The sequence below is a fragment of the Poecilia mexicana genome, unplaced genomic scaffold (assembly GCF_051168715.1).
Source record: "Poecilia mexicana isolate PSO_F unplaced genomic scaffold, ASM5116871v1 scaffold_3, whole genome shotgun sequence".
Lineage (NCBI taxonomy): Eukaryota > Metazoa > Chordata > Actinopteri > Cyprinodontiformes > Poeciliidae > Poecilia > Poecilia mexicana.
This window is the reverse complement of record NW_028263372.1, coordinates 3,041,014-3,046,327: the sequence shown is the minus strand read 5'-3', so window position 1 is coordinate 3,046,327 and position 5,314 is coordinate 3,041,014. Positions and strand designations below refer to the sequence as shown.

Below are 5,314 nucleotides of genomic sequence, written 5' to 3'. Positions count from 1 at the left end.
CGGGGAGGAGCCAGGACGCCAGGTCAGAAGGGAGTTAACTACAACTACCCGCTGTTAAAGAAGAAATTTCTAAATAAGTTAACTTTGGAAAAAAGTTTGGCTCTCTCTTCCTCTGGATCCCAGGTCCTCTCGGCGGGCCACGTGTAGCCACAAGGAAAACAACAATGCATGTTGACGTCACAGAATTACAGAGTTTAATCCAATATAAGACAATGCATAAACTTACACAGAAACTGCAGAACAACGGAGACATACATTCATTTACCTGACATAAATGGAAAGAAGAAGAAAAGCAAAGACGTGCAAAGGCATCTTTGGAGAGTTGCAAGAGCAAATCTGATCTGTTACTTCTGTGTAGAAAGTTTTATCCTCTTGTATTTAATTTATTCAAATAAGGCGTATCTTTGCTCATCCAACCAGGAACTATCTCTGACCCTCTCTCAAGCCAGAAACCCCTGCCGTGTCTACGGCCTTTCACAGATGAGTGTGAAAAGCTAGAACTTCCACTGTATTGTTTTCCCACAGACAAAAGGCAGTTCAAACGATCCTAGCAAACCATCTGCTGTAACTACAGGTAACATAAAGGTCAATAGGCCAGAATCCATTAGTAAATTCAAAACCACAATTAGGCCATTTGAATCAAGACATGTTAAGTTTTAAAGCTAGCTTATTTTAAATTTATTTTCTCAACACCGCCCAGAGACTGGGTATGTAGCCCCAGTAATGAACGAACCATCTGAGCTGAACGAGGCAGCAACTGACTTGAGAGAGAGAATCATGGCCCGAATGAACACCAGACAACCCCGTCGCCAATTACAACGGCTGAGTGAAGTACCATCAGAAAGTCTCATTGAAGATGTGAATGCAGCATCAGGAACGATCCCTACCAACACTGAAACCAATGAACTGATATACAACTCAGCATCAGTGGTCCTTGAGATGCTTGGCTATAAAAGCAACCATGAGACCCAATAACCACCATGAAAAGATGGTTAGAGGCTAAGATCAAGATAACAAGGAAGGGCGCACAATCCTGATCCAGAAGGATCCCTCCAACTATCGGCCGATAACCTGTCTCTCTACAACATGGAAGCTCATGTCAGGCATCATAGCGGCTAAGATAAGCACCCTTGAAGCCAATTGCAAACCACTTGCACAAGTGTCCATCAAATGTGGCATATACCAAGGAGATGCTCTGTCCCCACTGCTGTTCTGCATAGGCCTGAACCCCCTTAGCCAAATCATCAACAAGACTGGCTACGGATACCGACTCAAGAATGGGGCCACAATCAGTCACCTCCTCTACATGGATGACATCAAGCTGTACGCCAAGAGCGAGCGAGACATCGACTCACTGATCCACACCACCAGGATCTACAGCACTGACATTGGGATGTCATTCGGACTAGAGAAGTGTGGTTGGATGGTTACAAAGAAAGGGAAGGTCGTCCGCACAGAAGGGGTCTCACTCCCAGAAGGAACAATAGCAGACATAGAGCACAGCTACAAGTACCTGGGAATACCACAAGCAAATGGCAACCTCGATGAGATCACAAGGAAAGGAGCCACAGCCAAATACCTCCAACGAATAAGGCAAGTCCTGAGAAGCCAGCTCAATGGCAAGAACAAGATCCGTGCAATAAACAGCTATGCCTTATGATAAATTATAAACATAAAACATTTCTGATAAATCTTTACATTTAGAACATTTCTGATAAATCTTTACATTTAGAACATCTCAGTCTACTTTCAATTCTAGACAGAAGATTTGGAAAACTTCTGACACCCTGCTGCCCTGTTAAATTTATTCTGGGGATCAAAGAGCAGAGGTCAGAGTGCAAAGGCAGTAGATAATGAATTTGCTGTAAATAAACTAAGGTCAGAAAAAGTGGCATCACACAATTCGAAAATTCTAGAAAAACCATTAAGAGCTACAAGGTTTTGTTGGCAGCCATTTTGTCTCCAACCTGTAGACTGAGGGAAATCCCAGGACCAACAATGGCAACAGACAGGACCGCCTCTGAGTCTCAGTCCGACTTTACATGTGATGTTCCATTTGCCCCATCAGAAACTGACCAGGGCAGCATCCAGTCCTGCTGTGCAGAAAAATCTGGACAAAGTATGTGGCCCCCCTTGTGTGGGAGAGGGAGAGACGGAGAGATACAGCAGATGAATCATTGTTTTCAAACCTTTCTTTATTAAAGAAAAGATCCCCAGATAGCACAGAATCATTGAAACAACATTGAATCAATGTCAGCCAGAAACATTGAATCAACGTTGAACACTGACATTGAAACAACATCGAAAGTGGTCGGTGACTTGTATGTTGAATCAACATTAGGGTTTCAACCATTACTGACATTATATCAATGTTGATTCAACCATCATCTGTATGTCAACTTACATGCATATCTGTGTTGATTCTACATTGAATCAGTTAGGAATCAACATTCATTCAACCATCATCTGAACGTGGATCTGCATGCATATTTGTGTTGATTCTACATTTAATCAATGTTGATTCAACACTCATTTGACTGTGGATGTACATGCAGATTTGGGTTGTTTTTATATTGAATGAAAGCTAAGGATTTATGTACATTTTAGGTCTGATAGGTCTACATCATAACATGCCACTAAAAGTTTCTTCACTGGTGTTAAACACTATATTATTGGCAGATGATGGGTAAACTGTGTACAAAAGTTTAAAAATGACAACATGGGTTTGATTTAACATTTTATTTAAGAAAAGAGGGACAGATCTTTAAACATATTTGATTCCTTTTTGACTGTCAAAACAACAGTATGTTGTCCACAGAAGAACAGAGTCCATGAAGTTAAGCTTTGTACTGTATGAAGTAGGGAAACAGTACAAGTTGTGGTAACCCCAGTTTGACTCTGGTTGGCGTCACTTTGATTCCTTGTGATGTCTTCCTCTCATTCTGGCGCATAATGAAGCCACTTCTTGACAGTTTTGCTGCAGTCCTCAAGAGTCAGCTTTCGGTCAAACTGCAGAGCAACAGCTGAAAAAAATAAAAGTGAGGAAGGTGCCAGTTAGAAATATGATAAACATTTGAAAAGTTCTGAAACACAATGAAAGATTAAACACTGTACTGGTTACAGGTCTGAGATCAAATACAAACCATATAGTTCCCCATGTACACTCACTGTTAAATTAATATCTTAATCTCTCATTAATATTTATCTTAATGTTTACATATACAACTACATTTACCCATTAAGCTGCAGTATAGTGTAGGATTTATGATATTGATATTAAATCAATATTTAAAATAAAGGGCTGTTTATCAGAAAACCTAACAATAAAACTCAGGGAGGATCAGGTTTATTTAACACACCAGAGACAAATAAATCGAACAAAAGGTGATTTATAGTGTAGTTGGAAAAATTATAATTTTTACAGAATAAACTTCCATCAAATAGCTGGTTCAATCTTCCATCAACTACAAATATTTCCAAATAAGTTGATTAAATTCCTTAAAAAGTGTCTATATGCTATTAAAGATCCCACACAAGTAACAATAGTCCAGTTCAATTTAACCAGTTACCAATCCAAGGATCAACAGACTGAATCAGTCATTAGCAGGTTTAGTTCAGTGTTTCACCTGCCTTACATGTTTTAAGTGTTTCCCTTCTGCCTCACCTGGATTGAATCTGTGGATGATTAACAACCTTCTGCACTTCTTGATGGCTGCAGACGGTCATGTAATCATCCAACTCAGCTGTTCTGGTACAGAGGCTCATTTAAGCACGTCCCTAAGCATATCATAATAAAAAGTTAAAAACAAGTGATTACTATCACAACAATTTAAAGCCCACCTGGACCAGCCAGCCTTACACTTCCTTGTCCACCACATGTTCTCCCAGACCAAACAATAGGCCCCACCCTATTTAAAAACTCAAATCCCACAAAATCTCACAGGATTTCATACTTAGGCCTGGAGTGGTGGGTAGGATGAAAATAATACAAAAGGAGACATGACCTCAATTATTAAAAATATCCGTTTTGCCCCAAAATAACCAGGATTACTATGGGCACAAAACAATGCCCTTATTTTTCAATAAACACATTTAAGATCAAAGTAATATTGAAAAACTTACCATAAAAGTGCTCAGCGGAGAATTCAATTCAGAAGCCGGTAGCAAACAAGCCAGCAGCAAAGTGGCTTTTTGGTTGGGACAAACCACAAGTGTAAAATTGGGGAGGTGGACTGTACAACTCCTAGTACAGACTTGTAGATGTTTTTGTGTCAACACATTATGCACAGTCAGTAATAATATTTACAGACAAGTAAGAAAATGTACAGAAAGGAATCACAACCCACTGTTCTCAACATGTAGTGCTTAATTTGAAACATGATTAACCCCCACCTAGTAATAAAATGTTCTGACCCAGAGCTCAAGGAGGGGGAGGGAAGAAGGAATGAGAGGGGGTAAAGAGGAGAAGGTTGGGAGGAGCGGCTGGGTGGGGGAGGCTTGGGAGGGAGTAGGGGGAGATGAGGAGGTGATGAGGGCTGCAACAAACTGCCCAGATTGCACACAACGGTAAATAAACGTTGAATTATAGTCAGAATGGTTGATTTTTGGTTGAGGTCAACAACTGACGGTTGATCAACCATCAAACAACCATCCACCTCCAGCCAAGTAACCAATGTTGAAACTGTGTCATTGAGTCAATGTTGTTTTGTGGTTGAAATCTAATGAATGAAATGCTAATGTCTGATCAACGACTGATCAATGTTGAATCAATGTTGAATCAATGTCAGCTCTTTTGCCACACCCCTTCCCCTCCTCTCCTCCTCATCAGAGCTCTGGGTCAGAGCATTTTATTAGTGAGTGGGGGGTATTACATTCTAAATTAACCTTTGTAAAGGATAGTGGGTGAAGATTCATTTCTGTAAATTTTCTTTCTTTTTCATAAAAAAGTCCTACTGACCATTTGAGTGTGATATATTGACACAAAAACATCTACAACTTACTACAAGGAGTGGAGCGGTCCACCCCCACCATTTACATGAGTGGGATGTCCCAAACACACAGCCACTTCGCTGTTGGCTTGTTGGCAAAAGATGTTAATTCAATGTTGAATTGCCATCATGTGCAATCTGGGCAGGTTCAGAGCTATGGGGGGGGCCTGGGGGTGCGGTTTCAAGTTGCTTAAATGTCTGATTATAGACTGAGAAAGTCTACCACCTGTTGAGAAAGGTTTATTTAATGTTAAAGTTACTTTCCCTCAATGGAATATATACTAGTCAGTCCCAGTGACCGTTTCACTCACGGTTTAGCCGATGTG

The 5,314-nt window shown here is 40.4% G+C and overlaps 1 long non-coding RNA gene across 2 annotated transcripts; it reads right to left on the bottom strand.

Annotated features, from left to right (window-relative positions):
- Positions 1-2,724: 2,724 nt before the first annotated feature.
- On the bottom strand, positions 2,725-4,352 carry LOC148160098 (uncharacterized). 2 transcript variants are annotated; one of them, XR_015762449.1, is made up of 3 exons: positions 4,123-4,352; positions 3,665-3,777; positions 2,725-3,023 (listed from the first exon to the last, which is right to left on the bottom strand). It is a non-coding gene; the product is annotated as an uncharacterized LOC148160098 (long non-coding RNA). The 2 variants fall into 2 exon arrangements; XR_015762448.1 differs by lacking the exon at positions 4,123-4,352 and having other exon boundaries at positions 3,665-4,093.
- Between the last annotated feature and the right edge of the window lie 962 nt (positions 4,353-5,314).